General features: G+C 40.2%; 1 non-coding gene across 1 annotated transcript; it reads right to left on the bottom strand.

Annotated features, from left to right (window-relative positions):
• Positions 1-4,546: 4,546 nt before the first annotated feature.
• Positions 4,547-4,653, bottom strand: LOC143653286 (U6 spliceosomal RNA). The gene has a single exon (XR_013161226.1). It is a non-coding gene; the product is annotated as a U6 spliceosomal RNA (small nuclear RNA).
• Between the last annotated feature and the right edge of the window lie 17,404 nt (positions 4,654-22,057).

The raw sequence follows: 22,057 nt of genomic DNA, 5'->3' as shown, positions 1-22,057 counted from the left end.
ATGGAATCAATGTATTTTGTATATGGAAAAAACATGGTTTTTTTAGGGTCCAGATGGTGGAATATGCTGGATTGAAAGGATTTATGTACCTCAGAAAAGCCATGCTTTAATCCTAATCCAATCTTCTGGGAGCAACCATTCCTCTTAAACCCTATTCAGCACTGTATATTGAGAGCTTAATTAGGTTATCTCCATAGAGATGTGACTCACCCAATTGTGGGTATTAACTTTTGAAAAGAGGGAGATGTGACTCCATCCATTCCACATGGGTCTGATTAGGTTACTGGAATCCTTTAAAAGAGGAAACACTTCGGAGAAAGCTTCTGAATGATGAGAGGATCACAGAGTCCACCAGCCAGAGATGAAAAATGAGAATACCCCCAGGGAGCTTCATGAAACAAGAAGACTAGAAAGGAAGCTAGTAAAGTCACCATGTTCACCACATGCCTTTCCAGTTGAGAGAGAAACCCTGAACTTCATTGGCTTTTCTTGAGTGAAGATAACCTCTTGTTGGTGCCTTAATTTGGACATTTTTGTAGACTTGCTTTAATTGGGACATTTTCTTGGCTTTAGAACTGTAAACTAGCAACTTAATAAATTCCCCCCTTTTTAAAGCCATTCCATTTCTGGTATACTGAATTCTAGCATCTAGCAAACTAGAACAGTGGCTATTTGGGGTACTCCATTTGTCTTTCAGTTAGATAGCTTACTGAGTTTTTTGTCTTGCAGTTTGTTTATGGTGTCCAAATGTCCTCAGGGTTTTGAAGAACATTGTTTTCTGTGGCTTTGCATACATTGGCAGTTTGTGATATCTGGCTGAGACCCGCTGAAGAGTAACCTCCAGAATGACCTCCTGACTCCATTTTTTTTTTTTTTTTTTTACATGAACAGGCACTGGGAATCGAACCCTGTTCTCTGGCATGGCAGGCGAGAATTCTACCACTGAGCCACTATCGCATCACCCCCTGACTCCATTTTAAATCTCTTAGCCGTAGTAACTCTATTTTGTTTTATTTCTTTTTACATCCTTAATGGGGTAAGTATTGCATCTTACCCCATTGTGTTTGAAAGCACAGCAAAGCCTTGGGAGAGGTAAAAAATAATGTTCAGTTTACTTTAAATTTCAAATACAATTACAGTCATAGAGAGTGTAGGTCTATCAGTTGAGAAACACCTGCTGGAAAGGTGCACCCTCCTGTTGAATCACCTCCACAACCCCATGCCCTAAGGCCTCTGCAGTAGTCTCTGAAACTTCCAGTCTGTGGGTTTGAATTTAAAGCCTGCAATGGCTTGACAATGGGTTACAGAATCAAACCCTCCTGATCTGAGACCCAGAGGATCCATCTACTGTTGGAAACACACAGTGGGAAGTAATGATGTCTCAGGGAATCTTTTCTTGGCTCTGCTCCTTGATTCACCCAATGAAGGAGAGGGGGTGAGTTCCAAGGAATCAGCTGGGTTCCCACTGTACAGGTAAATAGAAACCTAAAACAATGGAATTTCCCTGCTGCCCAAAGAGAAAGGGACTTTCCCTCCTTCCCTTTTCTTAGAGCATTTCCTTGAGAAAACTTCTAAATCCTTCCTATATGCCTGGAGATGTGTATAATTTCTTTTTAAAAAGCTAAATAAATGTCCTGCCAGTTGATGGCACAAGAATGTCTATCTCTAGGACTTGGGAGCCGTTTCTCAGAAATGGAGACATCAAAGCTAGTACCTTTTGTAGCCAAGAAGTTAAGATTTAACTCATGATTACGAGTACCAAGTCATTATATAGATAGTTCTTTTTACTTTCTAGTGTATTATTCTAGTGTATTATTTCTAGTGAATAGACAGAAAGAAATATCTGAAATTGCTGAACTGCAATCTGACTCCCTTGATCTCTGATAATTGTATAACTAGGTAGCTTTTATTAGTGACTGTAATAACCTTGTTACTGACCCTCATTTGTATCCCTTTATCCTGTTTTTCAACTTTAAAGTCTTATGACCTCAAAAGATGTAACTGGTGCCCTACTGGCAATGGTATCAGCTGAGCCCCAATCCAGGTTCAATAGTCTCAAAACTAAAAGAATTTAGAGATGAGAGGGCCAGTAGGAATAAGTGATAAAGTTTATCAAAGGAGTTTGTCAAAAGAGAGAGTTCTCATTAAAGAGGTTAATGCAGACATGCCCAAGGGAGGAGCACACACTGAGTGGAGTGGGCAGATTGTTTTATAGGAAAGTTTTGTTGCCTTTGAATATTAGGTGTTTTCTTTGTTCTAAGGAGACAGCCAGCAGAATTTGAGGTTTGTTGTCACATACCTAAAATTTGTCTTTGGGCAGATGGTTAACAATCTTTATGACCTTATTCTTCCTCTTATTAACTAAGAGTTTGCTTTGGGCCCAGAATTTTACAAGCTTTTATGGCTTGTGGAGGTCTCAATGGTTTGGGGAGGTCTGGGGCCTTAGGGAAATGTTTGTCCCAGGAAGTTTGCCGATGAAGTTTGCAGCTCTGTATTAGTTCTTTTGGAGCTAGATAAGAAAAAAGGTGTTAGATTTAGAGAAGGCTTGGAGACAGACTGATCACAGGTGAATAAATTTATTCAGGCACTGGCAAGGTGGGGGTCTGAAGTCAGACTTAAGCCTGCCAGGGAGAGTAATCAAAGGGTCTTTATACCTAAAGGTCTGGGCAGGGTGAAAAGTTAAATGCTGTTGCAGTCATGCAGGGCTGTAACTGCAGGAGGGTGGATGCAGCTTCTGGAGAGTGGGTGTAGGATCAATTATGGAACTGCTGTGTGGGAATATCATTTAGGACTAGCTATCGTGGAACTGTTGTGTGAGAATATCCATTAAGGGCTAATCACGTCATGGGGGAAGAGGTCTTGCCAAGCATTCCACCTTTGGTTATATACATAAAAAAAGAAAAAATGGGTAGGGATGGACTATTTGGTCAGGCCATAGAGGGAGTGCAAGCAAAGGGGGCAAACTTGTTCACTTTGGCTGCTTCCTGCTGTTAGATGTCAATGTGGGGGGTTGGGTTTTCTTACTTCCTAGCACTGAGGTAAAGGGGTGATTTGGGGGGGGTGGGGACAGGGTGGTACTGAACTTCTCACAACACAAGAATGTTTTCTACATGACTTTGAGTAATATTGTGGACCACAGATTAAGTAAAATGCGCTAGAGCTTGCATGATGTAGGGTCCTATGGATACCAAGAGAAGAAGAGTTATTAGTGGGGAGAGGATCAGGATGAGCCAGGAGAACTATGAGATTTTTTTCTTTTTAATTTGTGGGATGTTGAAGGGCAAAGGTCTGTTTTCTGTATCTGCTTCTGACTGATAGCGGTGAGGAGGCATTTAGAACCACCCCTACGGGGCATTGGCGGGTACTGACATTCCTGCGGGAGAAGTAACATGTTGTTGGTAGCCTGATTTGTTATTGTTTGGACAGTTCTGTGAATAAAACTGGTTAAGAGTTTTAAGAGACAGGGCCTAAAAATGAGGAGGGTTACCTGGGTGATGTACTCTTTAACTGCTTCAAAGCTGAAAAGGAGTGTCGTCATTAAGGGGCAAAGGAATGATATGATGAAACTGGTTGCTGTTCTTGGAGAGTCGTGCATCTCTGGGTTTTAGAGCTTTTTGATGTTGAAACAATTTGGAGGTTTTAAGTCTCTGAAAGCCAAATGTGACAAGTAAAATTTTATAGAACACAAAATATTTTTCAGGGTTTCCAGGACACTGCTGGTTGGGGGGTTGTATATTGTGTCAGTGTGCAATATCTGATTGAAACTTGCATAAGAGTAACCTCCAGAATGACCTCTTGACTCGATTTGAAAATTCTCAGCCACCAAAATTCCATTTCTTTCCCCCCTTTTGGTCAATTAATCCATAATGCCAGGACCAGGCTCATCCATGGAACTTATGTCTCATGATGCCAGGGCCAGTTATGTCCCACGATGCCAGGACCAGGCTTACACTCCTGGAGATCATGTCCCACATTGGGGGGAAATTCAGAGTTTGATCCTTTAGAGATGACTCCAAGGCACAAATCACTAGTAGGTTCAGTTTGCTATTACAGAAATAAATTTCATGAGAGAAAGCGCCAAAATTGAGGTGTTGACTTATTAAATTGGGAGTCTTTCTTGCCTAAGAAAATGTCAGGCATTCCCCAGGTGGGGAAGTCCAACAGTTCTATTTTTCCAGTCCCTCAAGGGGCTCTGCAAACACTCTCTCATTTTCTGCACAAAACACTCTGAAATGTATCGTTGCACAACACTAACCTGTACAGAATATTAAGATTTTATTCCTTCTTCAGGTTTTATATCAAATAAAGTTGAATTAGGTTGCTTAAATTAACCAACCGGACAGATTAAATTAGATAGTGTGCCACAGAAAACTTTAATTTTGGACAAAACAAACATTTTTCTTTTTATCTCGCACAAAACTTAAACCCAAAATTATAGAGAATGCCATTCTTTACCCGGCGTATTGATCTACCCCAGTCCCAACCAGATCAGTGTCATCACATCTTTAATCAGAGTCTGATCTTCTTCAGTTGCAACTTTTTTTTTTTTAATATGGAATGCTTCACGAATTTGTGTGTCATTCTTGCTCAGGGGCCATACTAATCTTCTCTATATCCTTCCAATTTTATTATATGTCCTGCCAAAATGAGCACCAGTAACAACTTTTAACAGCTGCTGCATGGACTCATGCCAGCCCCCAGAGCTGGAGAATTAAATCTGAATTTCAGGTGTCACACAGACACCCAAGGTTCTAGGGAACTACCAGGACACACAAAGAATACATCTTTTTAGAATTTAAAGATAGCAGTTAAAGTTCAAAATCTGAGCTTTAATTTTTATAAGCATTTTTAAAGGAAGCTATTTTTAGAATTAAGAACAGATAACTTTTTACATTAACTAACCATAGCAGAACTTTTATTCTATTTCACTTTTACACATTTATCATAGTTATGTTAATTAACAGATAAAATATTGTATATATTTGTCCTGCCTTTCTTTTAAAGTTTTTCCTTGGCACAGATGGAGCTCTGACTTATAGCTGACTACATATTCTTTTACAGAAGTATTAGCGCAAAGCAGGGCAACTGATAATTTGGCTGTTTTTATGATCTCTAGCTTTTTAGGAATAATTAAAACTGACTAACAACACTATACCATTGCTGAACATCATACATATTAGTATTAGGATATAACATGTATAGTGAGAACATTGTCATATTTTATTTTGCATGTCATATTTTTATGAATTTTATGTAATCTCTAAATAATAAATAAAAATATTATTTTACCTTTACAAATTTAACCAGTGACAAGATAGAAAATCTCTTTTAACCACTGGAGTACTTTTTAAACACTTCCTATGCAATAGATTAAACTGTTTTAGTACTTTACTTAAGAACAGGCTAACAAATTGCATTATCCAACAGGAAGAAAAACTAAGCTTTAGTTTTGTGTGACTATCTGGTTTGACGTAAAAGCTTTCTTTTGAAATATATGGTAAACAGACTTATTACATTTTGATCAGTACTATGATCAATCATGTCAATTTCATGTCAATTTATGAAAGACAGAATCACATTCATAAATTCCTTTTTCAACTCTCTACATTCATTCAGAGCTTATAGTCAACAAGGACTATAACAAACAAAATTCATTTCCTCCAACTCTCTTTTACTTTCTGTATTCCTTTGGGGCTTGTAGTTAATGACGATTAGAACAAAATCCATTCTGTTAAACTTTCTATCACATACAATTTTTGTTCATCCAGACTGCACCTAATTAGAAGTAAATTTCATATTAAATTTACGAAGCTTTTGAACCTGCACACTTCCTTTTAATAACAGTATTCCTGAAGGGGAGAAGAGACAGAGATATTACAAAATAATCGAAGAAGGAAGAAATTTATGCTTGGGTTTAGGAACACAGCTATGCATTTATATGCTTTATATTCAGAAATATTTTCAATTATTAGATTTATTTTATTAAAAGCTATGACCAGGGTGGGTCACGGTGGCTCAGTGGCATAGTTCTCACCTGCCATGCCGGAGACCCACGTTCGCTCCCCAGTATCTGCCCATGTTTTTAAAAAAAAATCTATGACCAGGACCACTGGAAAAGGTTTTTGCTTTTTTAACAGTTTTCTGCTGCTTTAGGAAAATTCTGGGGGCAGTTTTTCCTAAGTCCAAGTTTGTTTACAGTAATTATAAAACTAAGGTTTCTGAATCTTGCCTTTCAGAAGTTTCCCCCCCTTTTTATTCTTTTGCTTCTTTTAAAGAATTTTCTTATTTGCTATTACCATTTGAAAGTATGAGAACATACGTTGAACAGGTAGACAGGCACAAATAGAATGTTAGTTACATAAGAAATGGAAAGCTAGAAATATTTTTGAGAGGGAACCAATTTGGAACGTTTGGTTAATACAGATGCAGAAACATACCAAACAGCAAATTGAAACAGACATTTAATACAATATATTTAAGTAACACACCAATTAATAACTAGACTGAACATATTTTTTAAGAAAAAAAATATGACAGTGTTCTTACTATACATGTTATATCCTAATACGCATGATGTTCAGCAATGGTATAGTGTTGTTAGTTGATTTTAAAGCAGGCATTAAATGCTTAGATTTCACTAGGAGAGGTTATAGGACACGATTAGATACTGATATTCTTCATTAAATTATATGGGGTTAATAGAGTATGAACTTAGATGCTGTTCAACTTGAGAAAGGTTAGAAAGCCAAAAGGGAAAAGGAAATATGGCAGCAGTTTGGGCTTGACTAGGGGCTGTGTAGGGAAGAGGAGGAGAAGGTGGAAAGGTCAGAAGAGGGCTGAGATTCTGCGGTGGACTGGAGATGGGGAGAGAGGAGAAGGGGGAGTATTATCTTCTGGCTGTGTTTTAGCTGCAGCTGCAGGTCAGCTGGGAGAAGAGGGAGAGGAGTTAAGGAGAAGGTTTTTGGTGGGATCAATGGAAGAATTGGAGGAGGTGAGGAGAAGGATTTGATAAGTGAAACAAGTTTGTTTGGGGTGGTTGCACAAATCAAAGGATGTTCAGAAGATGCTAAAGGAGCATAAAGGGGAGGGGGTGGTACACAATCAGCAGGTCAAAGTGGGCAGAGGACTCTGCAGAGGATTTTTCTGCAGAGGACTTTTCTGATTTCTTGGGAGAAGGGGAGGTGAAAGAAGTGCATTCATGGAGGAGCAAAATCTGGTGGGAGGTACAGGATTGGCAGGAGGAAGGACAGTTACAGAAGGAAAAGAAAGCCTGAATGTGAGAAACTCAGACCATTTGCCATTGCACTGTATAAAGTCCTCGAGTCTCAGAGGACTTGAAAGTCAAAAATACCATGTATAGGTCGTTAGCTGTTATTGTTTAATTTACATTGTGGCCGAATTGATGTGGAGTAAAAAATGAGCTGCTTTTTATTGTTGAATATTGCCCCCTGGATAGAGAGTTTTAAGACTATGGAGAAGGCACCCTAAACAGGTGTCTCTGGGGGGGAACAAAATAAGTGCTGCCTATGGCGGATGGAAGGATGAGTCTTAGAGACCTGGGGAGTGGAGAGAAAAGAAAGACACAGGTTTGAAGAGATGGCTGGATCCTCCGGAGAGGGACTGAGACTCACCTGAGAAATGAGAGTCTAGGAACCTTGGACAAGGGGTTAAGGGGAGGACACAGGCATCCCCATAACCCTTGTCCTCAACCCAAGGAAAACAGATGACAGATCCTGGGACCAGGCCTCCCCAGAGGCAGAGTGGTCAAGGCTAGGGGGCAGTTCCCCACTGCCAGAGAGGATCACAGACTGTTTTAGTTTGCTAGCTTGGTTCAAGAAGGCCGATGAAGTTCAAGGCTTCTCTCTCAAGTAAGAAGGCACATGGTGAACATAGGGCTTCTCTCTCTCTCAGCTGGAAGGGCACATGGCAAACACGGCATCATCTGCTAGCTTTCTCTCCTGGCTTTCTATTTCATGAAGCTCCCTGGGAAGCGTTTTCCTTCTTCCTCCCTAAAGGTCACTGGCTGGTGGACTCTCTGCTTCTCATGGCTATGTCGTTCTACTCTCTCCAAATCTCCCATTTTTCCCCAAAATGTTTCCTTATAGGACTCCAGTAAACTAATCAAGGCCCATCCAAATGGGTGGAAACACGTCTCTACCTAATGTAGTTTAACAACCACTCTAGACTGAGTCACATCTCCAGGGAGATGATATAATTACAGTTTCAAACATACAATACTGAACAGGGATTAGAAGAAATGGCTGCCTTTACAAAATAGGATTAGGATTAAAACATGGCTTTTCTAGGGTACATACAATCTTTCAAACCAGCACACAGACCTAGTGCTAGGATTTTTGGACAGAAAGGGGAGAGTTCCCCTTTGGAAATGGAACAGCTAGGGGACAGTTCCCCTTCAGAAACACGCCTCTGCAGAAGTCCCAAGAATCACTGTCTGGTGCTGTTTACTTGGTTGGCAATGGCAAGGTGGGGTCTCCCCATTGATCAGTTTGTCTCAATGAAGGCTACCAGGGTTTCAGCATCAAATGCTAGATTTAAAGAAGGCTCAGAGACAGACTGATCACAGGTGAAGGAACTTATTCAGACACCAACAAGGTAGTCAGACTTCAGCCCACCAGAGACAGCAATTAGAAGATCTTTATACCTGAGGGTCTGAGCAGGGTGAAAAGTTAAATGCTGCTGCAGTCCTGCAGGCCTATAACTGCTGTAGGGTGGGTTGAGCTGCTGGGGGGCAGGTATAGGGTCAATTATGGAATTTCTATGTGGAAATATCTGTTAAAGGCTAGTCACATCATGGGGGAAAGTGTCTTACCTAACATAAGGTATTTACAGTTTGTCTGTGAACTCTTTCAAAGCTGAATAGGAAACCAGGAACTCACAGGTGTCCTATTTTTTAAAAGACAGTCCTAATGTTTATTAATGAAGGGCCTTGAGTCAGCTCAGAACTAACTCTCTCCAATTCCAAAACTATCTTGGTAGAGGAAGCTGGATCTAACCAAACGGACTCACCTGACATGTGCAGTAGCTTAAACTTTAACCTATAAGTGATCTATACCTCATTATAATACTAAAAGTCATGCCCATCATCATATTAAGGCTGCCATTTTGTTATATGCATTCTGAGACTAAGCATGTAATCGGTCTGCACAGGCTCTATAACTAGACCATCTCTAACCTTGTCATCTAGAACCACAGTGCTCATCCTAAAACCTGCCCATCTTTTGATCCTATAAAACTATCAGAGTTATTGCAGTTCAGAAAGATAGATTTTTAGGTCAATAGGCCATTGATATCCTGCTTCTTGTGTAGAAATAAACTTTCTCTCTTTGAAAACTGGTGTCTCAGGAACTGGTCATTTGAGTGCATTGGGCAGGGAATCCACCACTTTTGACTGGTATCACTCTCTACCTACCTCTGTGGGAGTTTAGCCTAAGCCCCTGGTCCAAGCTGTCCAAGTGTATCCAAGCAGGATAAAATAGGACAACTGTAAGTCCCTGGTTTCCTATACAGCTCTGAAATAGTTAACAAACAACTGCAAGTCCCTGGTTTCTTGTCTAGCCCCAACAGAGTCAGTACAGAGCTGCAAACTTCTGCTGCAAACTTTCAGGATAAAAATTTCCCTTAAAGTCCCCAAACCTCTGAAAACCAACAAGCTGGTAAAAACATGGGCCCAAAGCAAACTCTTAGTTAATGGTAAGAAGCATAGGGTTATAAAGATCGTTAACCATTTGCCCAAACACAAATTTTAGGTATGTGACAACAACCACATATTCTGCTAGCTATCTCTTCCTAGAACAAAGAAAACACCTAGTACTCAAAGGGTACTATGGAAACCTGCTACTAACAAAACTTCCCTATAAAACAAGCTGGCCCACTCCACTCAGTGCTTGTCCCTTCCTTGGGCACATTCACATTAACCTCTCTAATGTGTACTCCCTCTCCTTCTCTTTAATAGACTTTACAACTTATTCCTACTGGCCCTCTCACCTCTAAATTCTTTTAGTTGCGAGGCTAATGGAAGCTGCATCAGGGCTCAGCTGGCAACATTGCCAGCCAGGCACCAGTTGTAGTTTAACTTGTTTGTCATAGAGATTCAAGATGTTTTTTCCTTTGAATAAAAGCAATTAGCTAACGCAGATGGTGAATTTAGGATGAACTATATGAGGACAAGTTACAGTTTATCTTGATGTATATATGTCATGAGTGGGTCTTCCTGACTATAGAAAAGGGTGAGAATTCTTTCTGTCTTTGCCATCTCATTGATGGATCATTTACTGTCTGGGTTAATGCTCCTTCAGTTGTGGAGAGGATTGTTTGGGTTGGCAGATTTTTTTTCCTCAACACCATTAATCTCCTCACCACCAACTTTAGGGGAAGCACACCCCAAGGCTGAGTTCTCAGGGTAACAGGAACAGCATGACATTTAACACAGGGGAAGGGGCAGGGAACACCCTGCAGCCTAGAGTCTGCATAATAAATCCCTTATTTTGAGACTAGGCCTTGCTAAATGATCTCTGAGCTACATTCCAAACTATAAGCAAAGTTGTATGTCCTCTATGTCTGTTCATTTTAATCTACTTAATTTAGGAATTTGCATATTTTGTTACAACTGTGAAAGGAAATAAAACAAAATAGAATCCTATGGCTAAGAGATTTAAAATGAAGGTGGGAGGTCATTCTGGAGATTATTTTAATGCATGACAGCCAGATATCACAAACTGCCAAAATATGCATAGCCACACGCAGCAAATGTCTCTCAAACCCTGAGGACATCTGGAAACCATAAACAAACCATAAGATAAAGAATTCAGTAAACTATGTAACCTGAATGACATTTGCAGCACCCCAAAATATCCACCAATCAAAAACAACTCATGCAATCTTTTTCTCTAAAAACCCTTACTGAGTCAACTGGGAAATAACAAACTAAGCTTCATGGCAACAAAGGCATTTGTTAAGGGTCTTGGAATTGCAATTGAGGGAGCACAGATTCAGGTAGCGACACAAATCCTGCCTGTCTTGGCATCTCCAACCAAGGATTCTTAAAGAAAAAGAAGATTGCACAAGTTGTTTTTGGTTGGTGGATATTTGTGTGCTCCAGCTGTCCTTCAGGTTAGTGTACTGAGTTCTTCACCTTAGGGTTAGTTTATGGTGTCCAGATGTCCTTGGGGCTTGAGGAACATTGCGGCTGGAGGCGTTGCATACACTGTGGCAGTTTGTGATACCTGACTGAGACCTGCAGGAGAGTAACTTCCGGAATAATGTCCCAGCTCCATTTTAAAACCTTGGCCATAGTAACTTCATTGTGTTTTATTTCCTTTTACACCTGGAATTCCCCCAAGCAGGGACACGGTTTTGATTGCTACCTGAATCTGTGCTCCCAGAACTGCAATTCTAAGACCCCAAATAAATGTCTTTGTTGCCTTGTTGCTCAAAGTTTGTTATTTCTTGCTCAAGACAGCCTGGAACCAAGTTGGCTCACCTGTGGAAAATGATGCAAATGTGAGACCTTTGACCCACAAAGACTGTTGTACCCAAGGAAATTTAAGACTCATTCGATAAGAGCTAATACCTGAAAAGGTTCAAAGAACTTTTGGAGTCCTCATAAGAAGCAAAGGGGAAAAAATGATAAAATTGACCGCATGAAAATATTAAATATCTGGGTAATAAAAGTGTCGTGTAACCTGGTCTTTATACCCATATCTGTAGGATCCCACATATGGTAAAATATTACTTTCAAAGAAATCACCTATCAAGGAAATAACAATAATATAAAGTACAACTTTACTTATTATCTTGAAGAAACACGAAAGGCAGGACAGCAATCTAATACCCAGCAAAACATCTTTGTATTCCCTTTCCTCCCATTCACAGAAACTCATGGACCATTAATACATGAAATATGCACAGCCCTCTGCACAGTTAAAGCAATTAAACTTTTTTAAAATGCCATTTTATATTCATCAGAATCACAATAACTTTAAAACTTGATTAAAAATTTAGTGTTGTGGAAGGTACTGGGAAACAGACTCATACTTTTGGTGTGAGGGACAATTTGGCAATAGCTTTTAAAATGAAAAATGCTATCCCCTTTGACCTGACCTCACTGTTAGAAATTATCAAAAAAAAATTTTTTTTTAATTATACTGATATGTATCATAACTGTGCAAGTGTAAAAAGTTCACTTCGGGATATATTATGTCCAAGGAAATTGTAAGCAGACAAAATGTCCATTATATAATTATGAAACACACTGCAAAAAGCCTAAGAAGGATCTGCACTTACTGATATGGAATGCTTCCAGGACTCGCTGCAAAATAACAAAAGCTACTTGTAGAACAATGTATTCACATGGAGCCATTTGCATTTAGCAAAAAGGTAAATGTGTGTGTGTGTGTGTGTGGTTGCCTCTGGTGTGAGACTGGAGTTAGGGCAGGGCAAGGAAGAGAGGAACATTTGTGTCCTAACGTTCCAAATTGTTCAATCACGTACCAAGCATGCCTTACTTTTGCAAATGTTCGTATTCTTTTCACTTTTCATTTTAAATAACTTCAGAGTTGCTACATTTATTTTTTAAATTGTCATTTCAGCAGCTACATATTTTATTAGGTTTCCCAATATTTTGGTTGTTGCTAATTCTTCACTATTTTTACACATCAAAAACAAGCACGCTTCTGCCAGAGCTTTTTTCTTTGAGACTCTTAAATGTAAAGGCCAAGAGTTGAGTTTCTGAATTGAAGGCTCTTAATCACTGTTGTCAGATGGTTTCTGTTCTAGTTTGCTAGCTGCCGGAATGCAATATACCAGAAACGGAATGGCTTTTAACAAGGGGAATTTAATGAGTTGCTAGTTTACAGATCTAAGGCCGAGAAAATGTCCCAATTAAAACAAGTTTATAGAAATGTTCAATTAAAGGCATCTAGGGAAAGATACCTTGGTTCAAGAAGGCCGATGAAGTTCAGGGTTTCTCTCTCAAGTGAGAAGGCACATGGCGAATACAGTGTCATCGGCTGGCTTGGTCTCCTGGCTTCCTGTTTTATGAAGCTCCCCGGGAGGCGTTTTCCTTCTTCATCTCCAAAGGTTACTGGCTGGTGGACTCTTTGCTTCATGGTGCTGCAGCATTCTCTGCTCTCTCTGAGTCTCTTTGAATCTCCAAAATATTTCCTCTTTATAGGACTTCAGTAAACCAATCAAGACCCACTCAAACGGGTGGAGACGTCATCCCTAATCCAGTTAAACAACCATTCTTGACTAAATCACATCACCTAGGAGATGATCTCATTACAGTTTCAAAATACAGTATTGAATAGGAAGTATTCTACCTTTAAGAAATGGGATTTATATCAAAACATGGCTTTTCTTAGGGGGCATACTTCCTTTCAAACCAGCACATTCCACCCTCTGGCCCCTAAAAAAGACATGTTTTTCCCATATACAAATACATTAACTTCATAACGATATCAGAAACCTTAAACCTTTCAGTAGCAATACAATGAAGTACAAAATTAGAGACAGTATAAAAGCTCATCAAGTCAATTACAGGCATGGTCTGTCCTAAGGCAAAATTCTCTTCATTTGCTCTGGACCTTTGAAAACTCATAACAAGTTATTTGCTGCCAACATACAAAGGAGGAACATTCATAGGATACATATACACATTTCCATAGGGAGGAAGGAACACAGGGGTCACCGGACCCATACAGTTTCGAAAACCCTCAGGGCAAAGTCCATTAGATTTCAAAGTCTGAGACTCATTTATCCTCAGGGCTTTAGAAAGTGGCAGTCCCACCCTTTTCAAATGCCTACGCCTGCCTCTCTCTGAATGCAACCTTGGGGGATATTGGGGAGACCACCTTTCTCTCAGCTCCACCCTCTCCAAGCATTAGGGCCGCACCCGGGCTCTCTGCCATCTCCGGGGCACACACTTAACCCCTCCATGTGGTGGCAGCCAGGCTCCCCCCAAACCCCAAGGAACGTGCTTCACTCTCTCCAAGACCTGAGGCGGCATGACTCTCCCACTGCAACGAGGTGGAAGGCCCATTCTCTGCCTTTGGGGCAAACTCACCCTCTCCACGGGCTTGGGTGGGTCCACTCTCCTGGCCCGAGGCTTCTTGACTTCAGACCTCAGCCTCCACGGTTTTGCCTCTGAAGTTATTTTTCCTCCAATGTGTCCCTTCTCTGAACCCCTCAGTCCAGACTGGCAGTGGCTCTGTTTATACAGGTCCCACAGCACTCTCGTTGGCTTTCTATGCAGTAGCCTTGGATCATGCCCATCAGACATAAGGAGTTTCCACAAATCTTTCCTGGATAACTCCATGTCCAATCCAGGCTTTCTCTGAAATGGCTGGCTGGTTCCACATTTGGTTAAATCCACACTCAGGGCACTATACTCTGGAGTCTCCCTTTCTGTAGGCCCAGAATTTTCCAGGACCTCAATTTCTAGTTTCTTTTTACTCAAGAGTTCAGTTCTCAGCTTATCTCTTTCCTTTCGCATTTCACTATAAGCTGTGAGGAGAAACCAGGCTGCACTTTCAACACTTAATTTGGAGATCTCTTCTGCTAAATATACAAGTTCATGGCTTTTACAATCTGCCTTCCAGCCAAAGCCATGAGTCAATTTTGCCAGATTATCTGCCATTTTAAAACAAGGATCGCCTTCCTTCCAGTTTTCAATAACACGTGCCTCATTTCTTTCTAAGGCCTCATCAGAGGTATCTTTAGAGTCCACATTTCTACCAACAGTCTCTCCAAAGCATTCTAGGCCTTCTCTATCAAGCTTTTCACAACTCTTCCAGAATCTTCCCCATATCCATTTAAAAAGCCGTTCCAACATGTTTGGTATTTGCAAACTGCAGCAGCAGCACCCCACTCCTGGTACCAAAATCTGTTCTAGTTTGCTAGCTGCCGGAATGCAATATACCAGAAACGGAATGGCTTTTAACAAGGGGAATTTAATGAGTTGCTAGTTTACAGATCTAAGGCCGAGAAAATGTCCCAATTAAAACAAGTTTATAGAAATGTTCAATTAAAGGCATCTAGGGAAAGATACCTTGGTTCAAGAAGGCCGATGAAGTTCAGGGTTTCTCTCTCAAGTGAGAAGGCACATGGCGAATACAGTGTCATCGGCTGGCTTGGTCTCCTGGCTTCCTGTTTTATGAAGCTCCCCGGGAGGCGTTTTCCTTCTTCATCTCCAAAGGTTACTGGCTGGTGGACTCTTTGCTTCATGGTGCTGCAGCATTCTCTGCTCTCTCTGAGTCTCTTTGAATCTCCAAAATATTTCCTCTTTATAGGACTTCAGTAAACCAATCAAGACCCACTCAAACGGGTGGAGACGTCATCCCTAATCCAGTTAAACAACCATTCTTGACTAAATCACATCACCTAGGAGATGATCTCATTACAGTTTCAAAATACAGTATTGAATAGGAAGTATTCTACCTTTAAGAAATGGGATTTATATCAAAACATGGCTTTTCTTAGGGGGCATACTTCCTTTCAAACCAGCACAGTTTCCTAGAAGTGCTACCGCAGTTTTGCCTGCTGCCTACAGGATCTGACTGTTACAGTTTCTCTGGTCCCACCTGGAACTATGGGTGTTACTTAATGCTTTTCATTTTTCTTTTGTGAATTAAGGCATGACATGTTGCTTTATAAACTGACAATGTCAACTTTTTCCCTGAGCCCTGTTATCCTGGAAAACAGTATCAGGAAATCCCCCCACCCTTTGTATTGTGGGGATTAGGAGAAGGGCTTAATGCAAAGAACCATGCTTCCCCAGATGACCTAGATAAGACTCTCTCATGGAGAACTCCTTGCTTACCTACAACATGGTCAGACCCAGATCCTCCAAATTCCCATTCTTTGTCATAAATTTTTAGTGAAACTACTTGTCCCCACTCATCTATTGGAACAAAATGCTTATTATGCACACTTTAAGTGTCTCTCCTTCCTCCAGACCCCTGTACTTTAAGGGCACCTCTCAGAAAATAGGCTGCTTCAACATAAAATATTCTTAGCTCCCACCCACATTCCATTCCACTTCTTTGCACCAGTTCTTTCATCTCTGTAGAAGAAAATCCCTTTTAGACTAGCCTTTGAGAAGCTGTGCTCTTCCATTGCAATATTCCCCTCCACCTATTGCCCCTTACCCCACTTTGCAATGATCCCTTTGAATAAAGTCTCTCCTTACCAAGGTCAAATTTGTTATTTATTTGACAGAGCTTGCAAATTTTAATCTAAAAGATAAATTGTCCTGATGTAGTAAAAAAAAAAAACAGTAAGTATTAGAAAATTTTCATCTTTATTAAAATATTTAATTTTTTAAAAACATGTACATTCATACAGTATAAAATCTAAATATGTTGTTGGGCAAAGTAGGCTTGCTGTGCAATGCACACAAGAACCAATTCTGTGACATCAGGATTTCAAAGAGAGAAGAAGATTTATTACACAGCTGCTGGTAAGGAGACAGGAGCATTTTCAAATTTCTCTCTTGGAGCCTAAAGTACTTAGGGCTTTTACGGGATTTGAATAAAGAGAGGTAGAGATAGTGATGTTGGTAGTTATTGATTGATTATGTTTAGTTGGAAGTGAGTGTGAGCATAAGAAGCCCTTGAAGATTAACAAAAGCCATACTTAGAGCTGCTGGAATGCAATATACCAGAAATGTGTTTTGTTTTGTTTTTATTTTAATGTCTACTTTTTAAAATATTTTTATTGATAAAACAGCATAAAAACACTCTTAAAAACAAAACAAACAAACAAAAAACATTCTTAACATACAAACATTCCATTCATGGTGTACAATCAATGGCTCATAATATCATCACATAGTTTTGTTCATCACCATGATCAATTTTTGAACATTTGCATCACTCCAGAAAAAGAAATAAAAAAGAAAAAACTCATACATACCATACCCCTCCCTCTTATTAACCACTAATATTTCAATCTACCCAATTTATTTTAACTTTTGTCCCCCGATTGTTTGTTTATTTTTTATTCATATTTTTTTTTCAGTTTCTTTGTATTTTAGTTCACTTGTTCTTTCTTCAGCCTCTTCAAATCTGTTGTGCATCTCTACTATATTTTTTTTTAAATTTTTTTATTAATCAAAAAAAAGAAAAGAAATTAACACAGCATTTAGAAATCATTCCATTCTACAAATGCACTCAGTAATTCTTAGTATCATCACATAGATGTATGATCATCATTTCTTAGTACATTTGCATCGATTTAGGAAAAGAACTAGCAAAACAGCAGAAAAAGATGTAGAATGTTAATATAGAGAAGAGAATTAAAATAATAATACTAATAATATATATATATATAAAAAGGAAAAAGAAAAAAACAAAAATAAAAGATACAAACACACAAACAAACAAACAAAAAAACATATTTCAGGTGTAGCTTCATTCAGTGTTCCAACCTAGTTACATTACACTTAGGTATTATTGTGCTGTCCATTTTTGAGTTTTTGTATCTAGTCCTGTTGCACAGTCTGTATCCCTTCAGCTCCAATTACCCATTATCTTACCCTGTTTCTAACTCCTGCTGTTCTCTGTTACCAATGATATATTCCAAGCTGATTCTCGAATGTCGGTTCACATCAGTGGGACCTTACAGTATTTGTCCTTTAGTTTTGGGCTAGACTCACTCAGCATAATGTTCTCTAGGTCCATCCATGTTACTACATGCTTCATAAGTTCAGTCTGTCTTAAAGCTGCATAATATTCCATCGTAGGTATATGCCACAGTTTGTTTAGCCACTCGTCTGTTGATGAACATTTTGGCTGTTTCCATCTCTTTGCAATTGTAGATAATGCTGCTATAAACACTGGTGTGTTTTTGCCCTTTTGTCTTTGCCCTTAAGTCCTTTGAGTAGATACCTAGCAGTGGTATTGCTGGGTCGTAATCCATTCTGCCATTCTATGTCTTTTGATTGGGAAATTCAGTCCATTACCTTTTAGTGTTATTACTGTTTGGATAATATTTTCCTCTACCATTTTGGCTTTTGTATTATATATATCATATCTGATTTTCCTTCTTTCTACACTTTACTCCATACCTCTCTCTTCTGTCTTTTCGTATCTGACTCTAGTGCTCCCTTTAGTATTTCTTGCAGAGCTGGTCTCTTGGTCACAAATTCTCTCAGTGACTTTTTGTCTATAAATGTTTTAATTTCTCCTTCATTTTTGAAGGACAATTTTGCTGGATATAGGAGTCTTGGTTGGCAGTTTTTCTCTTTTAGTAATTTAAATATATCATCCCACTGTCTTCTAGCTTCCATGGTTTCTGCTGAGAAATCTACACATAGTCTTATTGGGTTTCCCTTGTATGTGACAGATTGTTTTTCTCTTGCTGCTTTCAAGATCCTCTCTTTCTCTTTGACCTCTGACATTCTAACTAGTAAGTGTCTCGGAGAACGCCTATTTGGGTCTATTCTCTTTGGGGTGCGCTGCACTTCTTGGATCTGCAAATTTAGGTCTTTCATAAGAGTTGGGAAATTTTCAGTGATAATTTCTTCCATTAGTTTTTCTCCTCCTTTTCCCTTCTCTTCTCCTTCTGGGACACCCACAACACGTATATTTGTGCACTTCATATTGTCATTCAGTTCCCTGATCCCCTGCTCAAGTTTCTCCATTCTTTTCCCTATAGTTTCTGTTTCTTTTTGGAATTCAGATGTTCCATCCTCCAGTTCACTAATTGTAGCTTCTGTCTCTTTAGATCTACCATTGTAGGTATCCATTGTTTTTTCCATTTTTTCTTCTTTGTCCTTCACTCCCATAAGTTCTGTGTTTTGTTTTTTCAGATTTTCTATTTCTTCTTTTTGTTCAGCCCATGTCTTCTTCATGTCCTCCCTCAATTTATTGATTTGGTTTTTGAAGAGTTTTTCCATTTCTGTTCATATATTCAGCATTAGTTGTCTCAGCTCCTGTATCTCATTTGAACTATTGGTTTGTTCCTTTGACTGGGCCATATCTTCAATTTTCTGAGCATCATCCATTATTTTCTGCTGGTGTCTGGGCATTTGATCAGATTTCCCTGGGTGTGGGACCCAGCTGGTTGAAAGGTTTTTCTGTGAACTCTCTGGGCTCTGTTTTTCTTTTCTTGCCCAGTAGGTGGCGCTCGTGGCGCTCGTCTGTCTGCACGGCAGTCGGCCCGGAAACCACGCGTGGAGGCGGGGGTCGCTGGCCGCCGCGGCTTGGGAGAGTGCCGGTCCCAATTGCCCAGCTGGCCCGAAACGCCAAGCGTGACGGGAGGGCCCCGCTATCCAACGTTCCCAGTCAGACCGGGGAGCCACGTGCGTGGAGGGGACCCCAGTCGCCAGCCGCCCCGGCCGGGAAAACGCACACCCCTCGGGTATCTCACTGCAGCAGATTTTCCCTGCCCGTTCAGCTGTTCCAGAATGGGGTACGCTGTCTTTTTGGTCTCTGTCGTGACTCCGGGAGCTGTTTCATATTGTTTCTGTTTCTTTAGTTGCTTTTCTGGAGGAGGAACTACGACCCGCGCGTCTTACTAAGCCGCCATCTTCTCCGGAAGTCTATTCATATTTTTTTACTCATCCATCCATACTCTAGATAAAAGGAGCATCAGACACATGGTTTTCACAATCACACAGTCACATTTTAAAAGCTATATATGTATACAATCATCTTCAAGAAACAAGGCTACGGGAACACAGCTCTACAGTTTCAGTACTTCCCTCTAGTTACTGTAATACACCATAAACTAAAAAGGGATATCTATATATTTATGCATAAGAATAACCTTCAGGAAACCTCTCAACTCCGTTTGAAATCTCTCAGCCACTGACAGTATATTTTTTCAAATTTCTCTATTTCCCTTTTTGATCAAGAAGTTTTTCTCAGTCCCTTGATCACAGGTCCCAGCTCATCCTGGGATTTCTGTCCCACATTGCCAGAGAGATTTACACCCTTGGAAGTCATGTCCCACGTAGTGGGAGAGAGCAGTAAATTTACTTGTCATGTTGGCTTAGAGATAGAGGCTGCATCTGAGCAACAAAAGAGGTTCTTTGGGGTGACTCTTACAACTAATTTTAAGTAAGCTAGCTTCTCCTTTGAAGGAATAAGTTTCACAGGGGTAAACCCCAAGATCGAGGGCTCAGCCTATTGATTTGGTTGTCCCGGCTGCTTGTGAGAATATCAGAAATTCTCCAAATGGGAAAGTTGAATATTTCCCCCTTTCTCCCTATTCCTCCAACAGGGCTGTTCTAGTTAGCTAGCTGCCAGAACACAATATACCAGAAACAGAATGGCTTTTAAAAGGGGAATTTAATAACTTGCTAGTTTACAGTTCTAAGGCTGAGAAAATGTTCCAATTAAACAAGTCTATAAAGATGTCCAGGCTAAGATGCCAGGGAAAGATACCTTGGTTCTAGAAGGCTGATGACATTCAGTGTTTCTCTTGCAACTAGGAAGGCACATGGTGAACGTGGCAATGTCTACTAGTTTCCTCTCCAGGCCTCTTGCTTCTTGAAGCTCCCAGCACTGTTCTCCTTCTTCATCTCCAAAGGTCACTGGCTGGTAGACTCTATTTCTATCATCGTTCTGTCATGGTTCTGTGGCTCTCTCCTCATTCTCAAAAATGGAACTGTCTCCAAAATGTCTCTTCTTTTATAGGATTCAGGTAAACCAATAAAGACCCATATAAAATGGGTGGAGACACGTCTCCATCTAATCAAGTTTAATACCCACACGTGATTGAATCACATCTCCATGGAGACAACCCAATAAAGTTTCCAACCTATAGTACTGAACAGGGAGTAGAAGAAGCTGTTGCTTCCACAAGATTGATTAGGATTAAAACATGATTCTTCTAGGGTACATAAATCCTTTCAAACCAGCACAAGGGACTTTGCAAATACTTCTTTATTCACTGTCCAAATCTCTCTGGGATTTATCAGAGCATCACACTAACCTGGGCAAACCAACAAAATCTCATGCCCGATTCAAGATTCCATGTACTTATGGTGTTAATTAAACTGAAAGAGGTTGGTTTATACAATGGAGATTTATTACTTTACAAATTTACAGTTGTAAGGCCATGAATATGTCCAAATTAAGTCAAGAGAAAGGTACCTTCTCTGACAAAAGGCTACTGGCATCCAGGGTTCCTATGTCACATGGGAAGGCACATGGCTGGCATATGCTGGCCTTCCCTCCTGGGTTCCACTGTTTTCAGCTTCTGCTTACAGTGCCTTTCTTTTTAAGCATCTGTGTGTCCTTGTTTGCCTTTCCCAGGGTGTTTCTCTCTGAGCTCTCTCTCTCTCTCTCTCTCTCTCTCTCTCTCTCTCTCTCTCTCTCTCTCTCTCTTTAACTCTGTGTGCGTGTGTGTTTTTTCTCCCTTGTTTCCTGTCAAAAAGGACTCCAGTAGAGTATAAGACTCACCTTGAATTGGGTGGTTCAGATCTCAATTGAAACAATTTAACCAAAAGGCCCCACCCACAATAGGTCTGCACCCACAAGAATGGATTAAAGAACACATAACAGGAGTACTAGCCAGCTTCAGGAAAGCATCAAAAGTGAGGAAAGTGAGGCACAAGAAGTCAAATAAATTGTCCAAGATTATCCAACTGGTGTGGGATAAAATTGTGATTCTTACCCAGAATATGACACATCTGGGTCCATGCTTTCAGCACCACGTATTTTTGCCTCTCCTCAAGGACAGTGCCACTTTATGTAGTAAGGGCTGAAATTGATGATTATGCTTTGTGGCATAGACAAAAGGCTGCATGAGAAACCTGAGGTTCCAGCCCCCATTCGATACCCTATTTTCACAGTTCTCTGGCCTTTAAAATTAAGAAGGCTGAGTCAGATTCTTTCCAACTCTGCACTGCTAGTTGACAGACAAAGGATTTGACATGCTGCCTCCTACCCTGAAGAGCCATCTTTCCTCCCCCATCTCCTTCCCTCCTCTTTAAAGAGAGCTGTAGACTCCCTTCCATAGGTAAGAGCCTGGGATTAGAAAGCAAGAATCCCTTAATTCCATTTTGCCCTTAATCCCATCATCCAGGGTT

This window comes from Tamandua tetradactyla, chromosome 1, assembly GCF_023851605.1.
Source record: "Tamandua tetradactyla isolate mTamTet1 chromosome 1, mTamTet1.pri, whole genome shotgun sequence".
NCBI lineage: Eukaryota > Metazoa > Chordata > Mammalia > Pilosa > Myrmecophagidae > Tamandua > Tamandua tetradactyla.
The sequence above is the reverse complement of the archived record's forward strand: the minus strand, read 5'-3'. Positions and strand labels throughout refer to the sequence as shown.